Source organism: Macaca fascicularis, chromosome 13, assembly GCF_037993035.2.
Source record: "Macaca fascicularis isolate 582-1 chromosome 13, T2T-MFA8v1.1".
NCBI classification, from domain to species: Eukaryota; Metazoa; Chordata; class Mammalia; order Primates; family Cercopithecidae; genus Macaca; species Macaca fascicularis.
The window spans coordinates 67,661,210-67,679,195 of record NC_088387.1 but is presented as its reverse complement, the minus strand read 5'-3'; the positions used below and the strand labels follow the sequence as shown (position 1 = coordinate 67,679,195).

Below are 17,986 nucleotides of genomic sequence, written 5' to 3'. Positions count from 1 at the left end.
TCTATATCTCTGTTTTGGTACCAGTACCATGCTGTTTTGGTTACTGTAGCCTTGTAGTATAGTTTGAAGTCAGGTAGCATGATGCCTCCAACTTTGTTCTTTTTGCTTAGGATTGTCTTGGCAATGCAGGCTCTTTTTTGGTTTCATATGAACTTTAAAGTAGTTTTTTCCAATACTTTGAAGAAAGTCATTGGTAGCTTGATGAAGATGACATTGAATCTATAAATTACCTTGGGCAGTATGGTCATTTTCACAATACTGATTCTTCCTATCCATGAGCATGGAATGTTCTTCCATTTGTTTGTGTCCTCTTCCATTTTGTTGAGCGGTAGTTTGTAGTTCTCCTTGAAGAGGTCCTTCACATCCTTTGTAAGTTGGATTCCTAGGTATTTTATTCTCTTTGTAGTAATCGCGAATGGGAGTTGACTCATGATTTGGCTGTTTGTCTGTTACTGGTGTATAAGAATGCTTGTGATTTTTGCACATTGATTTTGTATCCTAAGACTTTGCTGAAGTTGCTTATCAGCTTAAGGAGATTTTGGGCTGAGATGATGGGGTTTTCTAAATATACAATCATGTCATCTGCAAACAGGGACAGTTTGATTTCCTCTTTTCCTAATTGGATACCTTTTATTTCTTTCTCTTGCCTGATTGCCCTGGCCAGAACTTCCGCCACTATGTTGAATAGGAGTGGTGAGAGTGGGCATCCCTGTCTTGTGCTGATTTTCAAAGGGAGTGCTTCCAGTTTTCGCCCATTCAGTATGATATTGGCTGTGGGTTTGTTATAAATAGCTCTTATTATTTTGAGATACGTTCCATCAATACCAAGTTTATTGAAAGTTTTTAGCATGAAGGGCTGTTGAATTTTGTCAAAGGCCTTTTCTGCATCTATTGAGATAATAATGTGGTTTTTGTCTTTGGTTCTGTTTATGTGATTTGCATATGTTGAACTAGCCTTGCATCCCAGGGATGAAGCCCACTTGATTGTGGTGGATAAGGTTTTTGATGTGCTGCTGGATTTGGTTTGCCAGTATTTTATTGAGGATTTTTGCATTGATGTTCATCAGGGATATTGGTCTAAAATTCTCATTTTTTGTTGTGTCTCTGCAAGGCTTTGGTATCAGAATTATGCTGGCCTCATAAAATGAGTTAGGGAGGATTCTCTCTTTTTCTATTGATTGGAATAGTTTCAGAAGGAACGGTACCAGCTCCTCTTTGAATTCTGATCGAATTCGGCTGTGAATCCATCTGGTCCTGGACTTTTTTTGGTTGGTAGGCTATTAATTATTGCCTCAATTTCAGAGCCTGTTACTGATCTATTCAGGGATTCAACTTCTTCCTGGTTTAGTCTTGGGAGGGTGTATGTGTCCAGGAATTTATCCATTTCTTCTAGATTTTCTAGTTTATTTGCATAGAAGTGTTTGTAGTATTCTCTGATGGTAGTTTGTATTTCTGTGGGATCGGTGGTGATATCCCCTTTATCCTTTTTTATTGCATCTGTTTGATTCTTCTCTATTTTTTTCTTTATTTGTCTTGTTAGCAGTCTATCAATTTTGTTGATCTTTTCAAAAAAACCAGCTCCTGGATTCATTGATGTTTGAAGGCTTTTTTGTGTCTCTATCTCCTTTGGTTCTGCTCTAATCTTAGTTATTTCTTGCCTTCTGCTAGTTTTTGAATTTGTTTGCTCTTGCTTGTCTAGTTCTTTCAATTGTGATGTTAAGATGTCAATTTTAGATCTCTCCTGCTTTCTCTTGTGGGCATTTAGTGCTATAAATTTCCCTCTACGCACTGCTTTAAATGTGTCCCAGAGATTCTGGTACATTGTGTCTTTGTTCTCATTGGTTTCAAAGAACTTCTTTATTTCTGCCTTCATTTCATTATGTCCCCAGTAGTCATTCAGGAGCAGGTTGTTCAGTTTCCATATAGTTGAGCAGTGTTGAGTGAGTTTCTTAATCCTGAGTTCTAGTTTGATTGCACTGTGGTCTGAGAGACAGTTTGTTATAATTTCTGTTCTTTTACATTTGCTGAGGAGTGCTTTACTTCCAACTATGTGGTCAGTTTTGGAATAAGTGCGATGTGGTGCTGAGAAGAATGTATATTCTGTTGATTTGGGGTGGAGAGTTCTGTAGATGTCTGTTAGGTCCACTTGGTGCAGAGCTGAGTTCAATTCCTGGATATCCTTGTTAACTTACTGTCTCGTTGATCTATCTAATGTTGACAGTGGTGTGTTAAAGTCTACCATTGTTATTGTGTGGGAGTCTAAGTCTCTTTGTAGGTCTCTAAGGACTTGCTTTATGAATCTGGGTGCTCCTGTATTGGGTGCATATATATTTAGGATAGTTAGCTCTTCCTGTTGAATTGATCCCTTTACCATTATGTAATGGCCTTCTTTGTCTCTTTTGATCTTTGATGGCTTAAAGTCTGTTTTATCAGAGACTAGGATTGCAACCCCTGCTTTTTTTTTGCTTTCCATTTGCTTGGTAGATCTTCCTCCATCCCTTTGTTTTGAGCCTATGTGTGTCTCTGCATGTGAGATGGCTATCCTGAATATAGCACACTTGTGGGTCTTGACCCTTTATCCAATTTGCCAGTCTATGTCTTTTAATTGGGGCATTTAGACCATTTGCATTTAATGTTAATATCGTTATGTGTGAATTTGATCCTGTTTTTATGATGTTAGCTAGTTCATAGCATTGATGGTTTCTACAATTTGGGTTGTTTCTACAGTGGCTGGTAGCAGTTGTTCCTTTCCATGTTTAGTGCTTCCTTCAGGAGCTGTTGTAGGGCAGGCCTGGTGATGACAAAATCTCTCAGTATTTGCTTGTCTGTAAAGGATTTTATTTCTCCTTTACTTATGAAGCTTAGTTTGGCTGGATATGAAATTCTGGGTTGAGAATTCTTTTCTTTAAGAATGTTGAATGTTGGCCCCCAATCTCTTCTGGCTTGTAGTGTTTCTGCCAAGAGATCTGCTGTTAGTCTGATGGGCTTCCCTTTGTGGGTAACCTGACCTTTCTCTCTGGCTGCCCTTAACATTTTTTCTTTATTTCAACCTTGGTGAATCTGATAATTAGGTGTCTTGGGGTTGCTCTTCTCAAGAAGTATCTTTGTGGTGTTCTCAGTGTTTCCTAAATTTGAATATTGGCCTGCCTTGCTAGGTTTGGGGAGTTCTCCTGGTTAATATCCTGAAGAGTGTTTTCCAGCTTGGTTCCATTCTCCCCGTCACTTTCAGGTACACCAATAAAATGTAGATTTGGTCTTTTCACATAGTCTCACATTTCTTGGAGGCTTTGTTTCTTTTTACTCTTTTTTCTCTAATCTTGTCTCCTTGCTTTATTTCATTAATTTGATCTTAAATCACGATGGCCTTTCTTCCACTTGATTGAATTGGCTATTGAAGCTTGTGCATGCATCATGTAGTTCTCGTGCTATGGTTTTCAGCCCCATCAGGTCATTTAAGGTCTTCTCTACACTGTTTATTCTAGTTAGCCATTTGTCTAACCTTTTCCCCAGGTTTTTAGCTTCCTTGTGATGGGTTAGAACATACTCCTTTAGCTCGAAGAAGTTTGTTATTACCAACCTTCTGAAGCCTACTTCTGTCAAATTGTGAAAGTCATTGTCTGTCCAGCTTTGTTCCATTGCTGGCGAGGAAGCGCGATCCTTTGGAGGAGAAGAGACACTCTGGTTTTTAGAATTTTCAGCTTTTCTCCTCTAGTTTCTTCCCATCTTTGTGGTTTTATCTACCTTTGGTCTTTAATGTTGGTGACCTACAGATGGGGTTTTGGTGTGGATGTCCTTTTTGTTGATGTTGATGCTATTCCTTTCTGCTTGTTAGTTTTCCTTCTAACAGTCAGATCCCTCAGCTGCAGGTCTGTTGGAGTTTGCTGGAGATCCACTACAGACCCTGTTTGCCTGGGTATCACCAGTGGAGGCTGCAAAACAGCAAATGTTGCTGCCTGGTCCTTCCTCTGAAGGGGCACCTGCCTGTATGAGGTGTCTGTTGGCCCCTACTGGAAGGTGTCTCCTAGTTAGGCTACATGGGGGTCAGGGACCCACTTGGGGAGGCAGTCTATTCTCAGAGCTCAAACGCGGTGCTGGGAGAACCACTGCTTTCTTCAGAGCTGTCAGACAGGGACGTTTAAGTCTGCAGAAGTTTCTGCTGCCTTTTGTTCAGCTATACCCTGCCCACAAAGGTAGGCTCTGTGGAGGCAGTAGGCCTTGCTGAGCTGCAGTGGGCTCCGCCCAGTTTGAGCTTCCCGGCCACTTTGTTTACCTACTCAAGCCTCAGCAATGGTGGACGCCCCTCCCTGTGCCAGGCTGCAGCCTCACAGGTCGATCTCAGACTGCTACACTAGCAGTGAGTATGGCTCTGTGGGCGTGGGACCTGCGAAACCAGGCATGGGAGAGAATCCCCTGGTCTGCTGGTTGCTAAGACCATGAGAAAAGCATGGTATTTGGGCAGGAGTGTCCCATTTTTCCAGTTACAGTCTGTCACAGCTTCTCGTGGCTAGGAAAGGGAAATCCCCCTATCCCTTGCACTTCCCGGGTGAGGCAACTCCCTGCCCTGCTGTGGCTCACCCTCTATGGGCTGTCCAACCATTCCTAATGAGATGAACCAGGTACCTCAGTTGGAAATGCAGAAATCATCCGTCTTCTGTGTTGATTATGCTGGGAGCTGCAGACAGGAGCTTTGGCCATCTTGGAACGGACCTCACTAATCTCTTAGCTCCCTCCTATGCCAAGAGCATAGCTCATGGACCTTGCATTGTGCAAGGGTTACAAGTTACCAAACTGATTTCCACTCAGTTACATCTTTTCTCAGATACTTTGAAGAGGAAAAGTGGGGAGATAGAAAGGAATTTTGCAGATTAATTGCTACTTCTTCTAGGGTATGAACTGAGAGAAATGGTGCAATCTCTCAGCCTCTTCCCTTCTGATGCTGTGTCGTTTACACTGACCAAGTGGTTATTAATAACTCTTCCATGGCTTTTGCCAAGTTCCAGAAAGATTTGTTACTGTGTCTGACAATCTATAGAGGAATGAAGAGTAAGCATATTCTTCTGTCAGTCACCCCATTTCCCACCTTCTTGCTTCCCTACACTCTAAGCTTCAGGAGTTCCCTGAGGGACTTCATTTGGAACATTTTACCTATCTTTACATGGTAGCCTCCTTCTCATCATTCAGGTCTTAGCTGAAATATCACATCCCTAGAAAGGACATTGCTGGTGTCCCTATCACTTCATTCTTATTTTCACCATAGCACTTACTGTTGTTGGATATTTTCACATCTATTTGTTTATCATCTGCCTCCCGCAGGATTCTAAGCCCCATAAGAATTGAGCCTATATGCTGGCTTGTTCAGTGGTATATCGCCATCATCAAGAAAAGGGCCAGCAGACTTTTTTCTATGTGAGGGATCAGATAGCAAATAGTTCAGGTTTCGGGGGCCAAACATTCTCTGTTGCAAACTCAGCTCTGCCACTATAGCACCAGTGCAGCCAAAGACCTATGTAAACAAATGGATGAAACTGTGTCCCAAAAAAACTTTATTAATGGATGCTGAAATATGAGTTTCACATAATTTTCCCGTGTCGTGAATATTATTATTTTCTAATCATTTAAATATGTGAAAACCATTCTTAGCTTGTGGGTTATAGAAAAGATGAAAGGCAGATTTAGTCTGTGGGTTGTAGGCTATTGACCTTGTTGAAGAACATCGATTTTCTGGCACTTACTGCAAGTTTATTATAATGAACGAATTGATAGAGTGAAAGGTAGGAATTTTACCATGAAGAAATTAATGTATTTATTCCCAAAAGTGGAATAGTAAAATATTCCCCTAAACTAATTCTGAATAAATAGATTATTCTGGAAAGATAAGAATCATATCTTCTCTTTTGATATCCCCCGGATTTGGCCTGGTTAGCAGAGTGTGTGTGTTGCAAATTGAGACTAAACCAATTTGGCATGCATAACTCAGGTTCTTTTTGAGGAGTAAGAATAACTATCAAGGTTTAAGGGAGCGTGTTTAGCTACTCTCTCACAAACCGGCTACCAGGTAATAATAAAAACAAGATTCAGGCAAAACTCAGTCACACATACAAGCTTTATTTTTTGTATTTAAAAAAAAAAAAAAAAACTGTTAGTGCCTGTAATCCCAGCACTTTGGGAGACCAAGTTGGGCGGATCACGAGGTCAGGAGATCGAGATCATCCTGGCTAACACGATGAAACCCCGTCTCTACTAAAAAAATACAAAAAACTAGCCGGGCGAGGTGGCGGGCACCTGTAGTCCCAGCTACTCGGGAGGCTGAGGCAGGAGAATGGCACGAACCCGGGAGGTGGAGCTTGCAGTGAGCTGAGATCCGGCCACTGCACTCCAGCCTGGGCGACAGAGCAAGACTCCGTCTCAAAAAAAGCAAAAACAAAAACAAACCTGTTAGTTTCAGGGATACATTGGCGGGGGGAGGGGGGGTTCTAGAGATAAATTGCATATCGTGGGGGTTTGGTGTACATAAGATTTTGTCACCCAGGTAATAAACATAGTACCCAATAGGTAGTTTATTGATCCTCACCTTCCTCCCACTTTGCATCTTCAAGTAGGCCCCAGTGTCTGTTGTTCCTTTCTTTGTGTCCATGTGTCCTCAGTGTTTAGCTCCCACTTACAAGTGAGGACATGAAGGGTTTGGTTTTCTGTTCCTGCATTAGTTTGTTTAGGAAAATGGCTTCCAACTCCATCCATGTTGCTGCAGAGGACTTTATCTCATTCTTTTTTATGGCTTTGTATTCCCTGGTATATATGTACCACATTTACTTTATCCAGTCTACCGTGGATAGGCATTTAGGCTGATTCCATGTCTTTGTTATTGTGAATGGTGCTGCAATGAACATACATCTTTATGTGTCTTTGTGTTAGAAAGATTGATATTCCTTTGGGTATGTACCCAATAATGGGATTGCTGGATCAAATGGTAGTTCTATGTAAGTTATTTGAGAAATCTCCAAACTGCTTTCCACAGTGGCTGAACTAATTTACACTCCCACCAGCAGTATATAAGGATTCCCTTTTCTCTGTAACCTCACCATCATCTGTTATTTTTTGACTTTTTAATAGTCATTCAGAGTGGTATGAGGTGGTATCTCATTGTGGTTTTGATTTGCATTTCTTTTTATTTATTTATTTATTTTTTGAGACTGAGTCTCGCTCTGTCGCCCAGGCTGCAGTGCGGTGGCGCAATCTCAGCTCACTGCAAGCTCCGCCTGCCGGGTTCAGCCGTTCTCCTGCCTCAGCCTCCCGAGTAGCTGGGACTACAGGTGCCTGCCACCACGCCCGGCTAATTTTCTGTATTTTTAGTAGAGACGGGGTTTCATCGTGTTAGCCAGGATGGTCTCAATCGCCTGACCTCATGATCCGCCCACCTCAGCCTCCCAAAGTGCTGGATTAAAGGCGTGAGCCACGGCACCGGGCGATTTGCATTTCTTTAATGATTAGTGATGTTGAACATTTTTTCATGTGCTTATTGGGTGTGTATGTGTCTTCTTTTGAGTAGTGTCTGTTCATGTCCTTTGCCTACTTAGAAAAATTTTTAAATAGTTTTTGAGGATACAGGTGGTTTTTGGTTACATGGATAAGTTCTTCAGTGGTGATTTCTGAGATTTTGGTGCACATATCACTTGAGGAGTATACACTGTGCCCAATATGTAGTCTTTTATTCCCCACCCCGCTCCAGGGCTTCCCCCTGAGTCCCCAAAGCCCATTATATAATTCTTATGCCTTTGCATCCTCATAGCTTAGCTCTTCCTTATAAATGAGAACATACAGTATTTGGTTTTCCATTCTTGAGTTACTTCATTTACAATAATGGTCTCCAGCACCGTCCAAGTTGCTGTGAAGGCCATTATTTCATTTCATGGCTGAGTAGTATTCCATGGTGTATCTATACCACATTTTCTTTATCCGCTCATTGGTTGATGAACTTTGCCCACTTTTTAATGGCATCAGTAAATAATAATTTAAATTCCTTATAGATTCTGGATGTTAGACTTTTGTGAGATGCACAGTTTGAAAATAGTTTCTCCCATTCTGTGAACTGTTTACTCTGTTGATAGTTTCTTTTGCTGTGTGGAAGCACTTTAGTTTAATTAGGTCCTATTTGTCAATTTTTGGTTGGGTTGCAATTGCTTTTGGCGTTTTTGTCATAACGTCTTTGCCAGGGCCTGTATCTCGAATGGTATTTCCTAGGTTTTCTTCAAGGGCTTTTAGAGTTTTAGGTTTCAGAAGTAAGTCTTTAATCCATCTTGAGTTGATTTTTGTGTGTGGTGTAAGGAGGAGGTCCAGTTTCAGTCTTCAGCATATGGTTAGTGAGTTATCTCAGCAACACTTATTGAATAGGGAGTCCTTTCCCCATTGCTATAAAAACATTTATTAATCAAGCATTGATTAGCAAGTGGCCCAAAGAAGTTCATTCAAACTTTCTCCAGAGCAGTGGAGTCCCAGTGCTCTGGATGTCTTAATTTATTTGTGCTGCTCCAATAAAATACTTGAGATGGAGTAATTTTTAAAGAACAAAAATTAATTTTCTTACAATTCTAGAAGCTGGAGAGTCCAAGATCAAGGTGTTGGCAGGTCCAATGTCTGATGAGGGCTGCTCTCTGTTTCCAAGGTATACCTTGTTGCTGCCTCCTCTGGAGGGGAGGAGTGCTGTGTCCTCACAGGAAGAAGGTAGAAGAGCAAGAGCTCTGAACTCTGCAAGAAGCCTCTTTTATAAGGGCCTTAATCTCACTCATGAAAGAGGAGCCCTCATGGCTTAATCACATTTTAAAGCCCCCACCTCTTAATGCCATCACATTAGCCATTAGATTTCAACACCTGAATCTGGGAAGGGACACATTCAAACTATAGTATTTATGTTATATGCAAAACTCATTGAAGGTAGACATGACATTCTAGGAGCAAGAAAGATCATCTAGTCAGAACTTCTTTGAAACCAATAGCTGGTTATGGGACCAGTTAGAGTATGCACCTTCTGATGTTATCCCTTATGGTACATGTTATAAGCATCTCTGGCTTCTTATACCATGTTTGTGAAAGGATTGGTGAGTGTTTCTAAGTCTTTGGAGCCAATCCACTTTTTTTTTTTTTTTTTTGAGATGGAGTCTTGCTCTGTCACCCAGCCTGGAGTGCAGTGGTGGGATCTTGGCTCACTGCAACCTACGTCTCCTGGTTCTGACCATTCTCCTGCCTCAGCCTCCTGAGTAGCTGGGGATACAGGTGCCGACCACCATACTTGGCTAATTTTTTAGTAGAGACAGGGTTTCACCATGTTGGCCAGGCTAGTCTTGAACTCCTAACCTCAAGTGATCTGCCTGTCTTGGCCTCTCAAAGTGCTGGGATTACAGGCATGAGCCACTGCGGCCAGTGTAATCCACATATTTTGAATACTTTTAATTTCACTAGTGATAATCCATTTTGAACATTTATTATGCTAATTAATAAGTCAAGAAAAATCTATTTTTGATAAGATAGCATGCCAATTAGCAAAGCAGAAGGATTTGTAGAAGCTGCCTCTGGAATGTGGCTTTTTAAATATAATGTTAGCTGACCCCCGTGGATTATGATTCTTGACAGCAAATTACCTGACCATCTGAGCATTAAATGTTGAACCAACTGGCAACTACTTAATATCACACTGATTAAACTGCAGTATTACTAGACATTGTAGCAGTAGCCTTTGCCCTGACTTTGGTCCTTACACCATTCTATGGAATGTATACACAAGGGGATAGATCTCTCACATCTGCATCCCATTAGGAATTACAAGGAAAAAGAATAGTTTTTTCTAAGCCTGCTGGGAGTATACAGATTAGCAAACAACTGTGTTTTTTGTTTGCTTGTTTGTTTGTTTGCTTTTGAGACAGAGTCTCGCTCTGTCAGCCAGGCTGGAGTGTAGTGGCACGATCTCAGCTCGCTGCAACCTCTGCCTCCCGGGCTCAGGCAATTCTCCTGCCTCAGCCTCCTGAGTAGCTGGGATTACAGGTGTGTGCCACCATGCCCAGCTAATTTTTGTGTTTTTAGTAGAGATGGGGTTTCACCATGTTGGCCAGGCTGGTCTTGAAATCCTGACCTCAGGTAATCTGCCCGCCTTGGCCTCCCAAAGTGCTGGGATTATAGGCATGAGTCACCGTGCCTGGTCTGTTTTTGCTTTTTTACTGTAAATTTACTGATTGTCAAACTAATACATATTGTGGTAGAAACTGCCAGTTATTTCCCAACGTGCAACTGTTCCCTTCTTTATTTAGTCATAGAAGCCCTGAACTTAAGCTTGTATACATGGTCCCTGCTATGGTCTGAATGTTTATGTGCCTCCAAAATCATATGTTGAAATCTAGTCCCCAATGTGATGGTATTAAGAAGTGGGGCCTTTTGGTAGATGATCAGGTCCCAAGGGCAGAGCTCTCACAAATGGGGTTAGCACCCTTATAATAGGCCTTGGAGGGCTCTCGCACCCCCTTTACCATGTGAGAATACATAGAAGGCACCGTCCGTGAGGAACAGGCCCTTATCAGGCACTGAATCTATTGGTGTGTCAATCTTGGTATTCCTGGCTGCAGAATTGTGAGCAATAAGTTTCTGTTGTTTGTAAATTACCCAGTCTAAGGTATTTTGTTTAGTAACCCAAACCGACTAAGACATCCCCCTAGCATAAGGACCATATTTCTTAGCCTCTTTGAAGCTTGTATGGCCACCAATGAGATGTCAATGAAAATAATGCATTCAGTGTCTGGGTTATGCCCTTAAAGGGCAAGGGTGTGCCCACCACTGTTTTCTTTCCCCTTTCCTGCTGAAATGTGAAGACAGGAATTGGAGCAGCCATCTTGAACCGTGAGATGGAAGCCATACATTGAAGGTGGCAGAGCGACCAGATAGAAGGACCAAGTGTCCCTGGTGGTGGTTGAGCTGTCATGCCAGCTGTGGACTGCTGTCTGAACTTTTGGAGGACAGAGGAATACACTATTTAAGTCTCTGTTGTAACATCTGAATTGTTCTGTATTCTAATATAATACTTGTTTTAGAACACTTGGAACAGCAGAAAGTTATTTATGTTAAGGCAGGAAAAATCTTAGGTGTAATTCTATCACCCAGAGTCAGTCATGTATTAACTGACATCTTAGTGGATGTTGTAGCATGCTTCCCTCAGCCTCATCCCCACCTCTACCTTCACGATGACTTGCTCAGTTGCTCAATGCCTGGAGCATTAGCTGCTAATGGGTCTGTCCAGGAATTGACCTTGGCCTCACGGGGGCAGCCTGCATCCAAGAATCTGTTGTTGAGAGGGTACCAAAGTCCAGTCTTCTTGCTTCAGTTTGGACAACTCTGAAGGGCCATCTTAGCTCTAGAACTCGATGTAGAAATGGCCAAGGTCTCTGTTGCAACCGCATTACAGTTCACTTCTCCCTCTATCAATCCAGCCTCCCTCTCCTCTCACAGGCACTGTTCCCAAGGGTGCTTCACAACAAACCCACATGCAAATCTCAATCTGTGTGCTAGGGAACCTGACCTATGACACATATAGATTTAGAGATTTGGGATTTTAATACTTTTTCACTAAATATTTTGCTGGGTAGTCTCCATTTGCCTTGCCAGACACATTCCACCGCCTTCCATCCACCTGTGTTCTGGGAGTCTGACCACGGTGGGCTACATTACTGAGCTCCTTTGCCCTCTGCCTTCCAGTCGAATGCTGCCAGTGGAAGGCACTGATAGGAGATCAGACGGTGGGAGGACAGAGCCTGGGATATCGCTTGTCACCAGGCTGTGTGTTGGAAGAGGCATCATCCTTCTGCTAAGTCCACAGCTCATGGTGTGAGGTCTTCTCCTAGAGCTACAAGTTTTATTGTGTTTTGCTGGTAGTTACTTCCTCTGGCCCTTTCATGCCTAGGAATGGAAAGAAATCCCCAGTGCTGCCAGCCCTGGGGTGCTTCTTCAGCTCTCCCTGGTTTCTTATCCCTGCCCACACCTTTGCAATTCGTCACTCTTCTCAATCACTCTGTTTGAGTATGTCATCACTTTCCTAGCAGGACCAGGACTGATACACAGATGAACTGAAAGCATTTCCCTATTTTATTTATTTATTTTTTTTGAAACAGAGTCTTGCTCTTGTACCCCAGGCTGGAATGTAGTGGCAGGACCTCGGCTCACTGCAACCTCCGCCTCCCAGGTTCAAGCGATGCTTGTGTCTCAGCCTCCCAAGTAGCTGGGACTACAGGCATGCGCCACCATGCCTGGCTAATTTTTTGTATTTTTAGTAGAGATGGAGTTTCACCATGTTGGCCATGCTGGTCTTGAACTCCCAACCTCAGATGATCTGCCCTCCTCGGCCTCCCAGAGTGCTGGGATTACAGGCATGAGCTACTGCGCCTGGCCTCCTACTTTTTTTTTTTTTTTTTTCTTTTTGAGACAGAGTCTCACCCTGTTGCCCCGGCTGGAATGCAGTGGCACCATCTTGGCTCACTGTAACCTCTGCCTCCCAGATTCAAGCAATTCTCCTGCCTTAGCCTCCAGTGTAGCTGGGATTAAAGGTGCGCGCCACCACACCTGGCTATTTTTTATATTTTTGCTAGAGACAGGGTTTCATTATGTTGGCCAGGCTAGTCTTGAGCCTCCTACTTCTTAATGTTTCTTCTAAAACATGATTTTTATTGGTCATGTATAATTTCATCATGTAGACTTACAAGGATTTCTTTAATTCCCTATTGTATATGTACACTTTTTATATTGATTTTTATCACAATATATCAAAACATTTATTATGCCATTAAAAACTTCCAATAAACACATTTTTAAATGACGGTTATGGCTAGACCATGAACCTTGAGTTGTTTATTCAGTAGTGGTAAGAGATTTGTTCTAATCCACCTGATTTCTTTTGTGCAGTGTTTATAGTGACTAAAGAAATGTATTTTCAAGATGATTGGGCTGGCTATACTGTGTAGCTACCACAGAAGAAAGCAAGGCTGTGCCCCAGTCCCACCACATTAAGATCCCCAGTTCAGGGTCTTCATTAAAACAGCTAAACAAACTGGTGTAAACAGTACTTTTACTTGAATCTAACATCTTTTATGTTTTCTGGGCCAGACTTTGTGCGGATATTGGATAATAGGCTTGGTGGCCCTTTTATATTTCTTGTGTACTTGCAATTCCAGGAAAAATACAAAGCATTTAGTGGGAAGGATTTGAAAGAGAATACAGTTTGATCACCATGTAACTTGAGTAAAAATAGCACCATAATTGAAAACACTAAGAGTAGGGTTTTAAGGAAAGAGAATAAGACTGGAACAAAGTAACCATGAACTTTTCAATTCTGGGCTGCAAGTTCTCTTCATTATTCAGTGACCCTTTGTGAGATCTTGTCTTAGTCCATTCAAGCTACTATAACAAAATACCATAGACTGGGTGACTTGTAAACAACAAAAATTTATTTCTCATGGATCTGGAGGCTGGGATGTCCAAGATCAAGGTGCCGGCAGACTCAGCGTCCTGTGGGAGCTTCCTTCTTGGTTTGTAGACAGCTGTCTTCTTGCTGTGTCCTCACATGGTGGAAAGGGTGAGGAAGCTCTCTAGGGTCTATTTGAAAAAAAATGAAGTTTTTTTGAAAAAAAACTCAAAGTGCTTTCTAAATTTCTCTCACTCAACAACAATCAATGCAGACCTGTGACCAAGTGTAAGTGGTGTGAGGGGTGGGTGGGTGGCTGGGGGAGGAGCGTCTCTCCACCACCAAGCAAGCAGTTAGTTTTGTGACAGATACCAACTGGGTATCCTCCAATTAAATTCTGACACTATCTACTTGGAGATAGCATCTGATGGTTACCGGAAAGCGGTCCTGATCCAGACCCTAAGAGAGGGTTCTTGGAAAGAATTCAGGGCAAGTCCACAGAGTAAAGTGAAAGCAAGCTTATTAGGAAAGGAAAGGAATAAAAGAATGGCTACTGTTGCCCATTTTTCTTATGATTATTTCTTGATATGCTAAACAAGGGGTGGATTATTCATGCCTCCCCTTTTTAGACCATATCGGGTAACTTCCTGATGTTGCCATGGCATTTGTAAACTGTCATGGTGCTGGTGGGAGTGCAGCAATGAGGATGACCAGAGGTCACTCTCATCACCATCTTGGTTTTGGTGGGTTTTGGCCGACTTCTTGACTGCAACCTGTTTTATCAGCGAGGTCTTTATGACCTGTATCTTGTGCTGACCTCCTGTCTCATCCTGTGACTTAGAATGTCTTAACTGTCTGGGAATGCAGCCCAGTAGGTTTCAACCTTATTTTACCTAGCTCCTATTCAAGATGGAGTTTTTCCAGTTCAAATGCCTCTGACAAGATCCCACAGGTTGGAGGCTCAGTCCCCAAGGTTCCCTCTTAAGCCCCAGAAATCAGTAGCAAGTCTGAGCCTCTGGAACTTCTGACCAAACTGGCTGGGTTCCAGTGGAGGTTCCCGTGACCCTCTCTTTGAAATCAATTAATTTTCTAGGGCAGCTCATAGAACTTGGAAACTTATATTTACCAGTTTATTATAAAGGATATTACCAAGGATACAGAGTTAGAGATGCATAGGGCATGGAGCTTCCATGCTGTCCTGGGCATACCACCCTCCAGGAGTCTCCAGGTGCTTAGCTGTCTGGAAGTTCTCCAAACCCTGTTTGTTTATTAATTTCTATTTTCATTTTCAAAAACCTTTTTTATGGAGGTTTCATTCTTATAGTAGGCATGATTGATTAATCATTGGCCATTGGTGATCAGCTTAACCTTTAGCCTCTCTCCTTTCCCTGGAGGTTAGTGGGTGGGGCTGAAAATCTTAAACCTCTTATCATGCCTTGGTCTTTCCAGTGACCAGCCACCATCCTAAAGCTACCATCTGGGGGTTGCCAGGCATCAGTCAATCATTAGCATACCAAAAGACATCACTTTGGAGATTGTAAGGATTTTAGGAGTTCTATGCCAGAAAACTGTGATCAAAGACCAAATATATATTTGTTGTTTTTCTTTCTTTTTGAGACAGGGTCTTGCTCTCCTGTCCAAGCTAAAGTGTGGTGGCATGATCATGGCTCACTGCAGCCTCAACATCCTGGGCTCAAGCAATCCTCCCACCTCAGCCTCCTGAGTAACTGGGACCACAGGCATACACCACCATGCCAGGCTAATTTTTGTATTTTTTTGTAGAGATGGGATTTTGCCATGTTGCTCAGGCCTGTCTCGAACTCCTGAGCTCATGCAATCGTCTGCCTCAGCCTCCTAAAATTCTGAGATTTCAGGCATGAGCCACTGCGCCCAGCCAAAATATGTATTTGTCAATATCACAGACATTAATCCCACTCATGCAAGCTCAGCCCTCACAACCTAGTCACTTCTCAAAGGACCCACCTCCAAATACCCTCACATTGGGGATTGGATTTCAAGACAGGAATTTTGGAGGGACATAAACATTCAGACCATAGCATATCTCTTTACTTAGGTTAACCTTGTTTTAATGTTACAAAAAGCACTTAAGTGTGTTCATTCATTCATTGTATTCAAAATATATTCATCAAGAACCTACTATGTTCAAAGCACTAGGATATGGCTGTGAACAGCTGGAAAAATTACCCACTCTCATATCAGTAATATTTCTCAAGGGAGTCAGATAACTAACAAATAAACAAGATAATTGTGAATTGTGACAAGTCCTAGAAGGAAATAAACAGGATGATGAAAGAGAGTAAGTGAGGCAGGACACTTTAGATTGGATAGTCAGGGATAATACAAACCTCTTATGCGTTACGGAAGGTAGTGTGTTAGAAGGAGTGAGAGAGAATTAGAACTGAAGTCCAGTTTTTTGACCTTGTACAAGTTTCTTAACCTTGCTGAACACCATGACAGGCTGAATATATAACAAGAACGTAGTAATAATCGCTACTACTCATAGTAGTAGCAGAATTAAACCAGAGAAAACTCCTAGCATTGTAACTATGACTTTCCACCAGGCCCCACATAAATATTAATTTCCTGTTAACTTTCCTAAAATTACGTGTAATCTGAATTCTGTAATACCCATTTCCAGTGATGTAATTTTAAGAAACTGTTTTACACATCTTTGAATCAATTTAATTCATCAGATATTTATTGAGCACTTACTATGTGCCAGTCTCTGGTGACATGATGGAGAATAAAATAAACACTATCCCTGCATGGTCAGGGTTTAATTATTGATCTTATTTGGCTCTGACTCACAACGCCACTTCTGGCCACTGGTTCTCCTGACTAGTAGTAATGACTTTTTACCCCACTGGTATGTACATTTTATATTAAACTTATTTTTTGTTGTGAAATAAAATAAACATTTAAAAAGGTTCATACAACATAGGCCATAAATCTTAAAATCTGATGGACCCTCTCTTACAAAACCCTATATACTTATTTACGTGTCTAATAGAAACTTCTACCATTCTGCCACTAAAAATAGCAAAGAAAACAGAAAAATAATTTTTTTTTTTTTTTTTTTTTTGAGATGGAGTTTCGCTTTTTCACCCAGGCTGGAGTGTGGTGGCACATCTTAGCTCACTGCAACCTCCGCCTTTGGATTTCAAGTGATTCTCCTGCCTCAGCCTCCTGAGTAGCTGGGATTACAGACGCCTGCCATGACACCAGGCTAATTTTTGTAGTAGAGACGAAGTTTCACCATGTTGGCCAGGCTGGTCTCGAACTCCTGACCTTGTGATCCACCCGCCTCGGCCTCCCACAGTACTGGGATTACAGGGAAGATAAATTTTGTTGTTGTTGTTGACAGAGTCTCACTCTGTTGCCCAGGCTGGAATGTGGTGGCACAATCATGGTTCACTGAGCCTTGACCTTTCAGGCTCAAGCACTTCTCCCACCTTAGCCTTCTGACTAGTCGAGACTACAGGCATGCATCGCCATGCCCAGCTATTTTTTCTATTTTTTTTTTTTTTTTTGTAGAGGCGGACTCTGTTTCCCAGGCTGGTCTTGAACTCCTGGACTCAAGCAGTCCTCCTGCCTTGGCCTCCCAAAGTCCTGGAATTACAGGTGTGAGCGACCACCCCTGGCAGAAGATAAAATTTGTGACCTCTGTTTGGTATCTGGACAGCCTTGTCTCTTGGGCCTGGAGAGGTAAAGCAGAGTCAGTCATGCAAAGTCACACAATTGGCAGAGACTCCTTGAATTTAGAACAGTTTGTTTAACCAAGTGGAAATTGTTGTTTTCTTTTTCTTAGCTTGTTATTTACCTATAGTGGCAGTGCCCATCTTGGAGCAGACCCAGGGTTCACAAAACTTGCCAGGGAGACCTGGCCCCATAGCTCTGGAAATAATTCATATGGAAAGGATAAAGGATATCTATATTAAGCCAACATCACCATGATAATGATGAAATGCTAAAGGCAAATATAACTCAAGCTAGGAACAACTTGCAGATATTTGCCATCACCACCATTTAACATAAATGGCCCACAATCCTTATTTCTAAATCTTAAGTTTTAAGTCAACTTAATAAGCTGTTAAAGGAAATATGTTCTGTATCTCTGCCTTGATAAATAAACCTTTCATGACATAGGAATCAAAAATACAAATCAAAACTGTAAAGCTATGGTTTCCATATGACTATAAGTTAACAAAATATAAAAAATGATTGAATTTAATAATTGTTATACATGTCTGAGTGTTATGATGTAGTATTTTTAGATGAGTGATAAGATAAAATGAGTTATAATTTATTCTATAAAATTTTTTTTCCTTGCTTTCATTTCAGCAAAATCATTAATTTTATTATAATCAAGATATTCATATCAGGCACATGCCTGATGCCTGTAATCCCAGCACTTAAGGAGGCTGAGGCAGGAGGATCACTTGAGCCCAGAATGTTGAGGCTACAGTGAGCTGTGATTGCACCTCTGCACTTCCGCTTGGGCGACAAAGTGAGACCCATTCTCAAAAAAGAAAAAGA

General features: G+C 41.8%; 1 protein-coding gene across 7 annotated transcripts in view; it reads left to right on the top strand.

Moving 5' to 3' along the window:
- Nucleotides 1–17,986, top strand: part of ACYP2 (acylphosphatase 2) — a 266,925-nt gene that overhangs the window by 131,956 nt on the left and 116,983 nt on the right. The window lies entirely within an intron of this gene.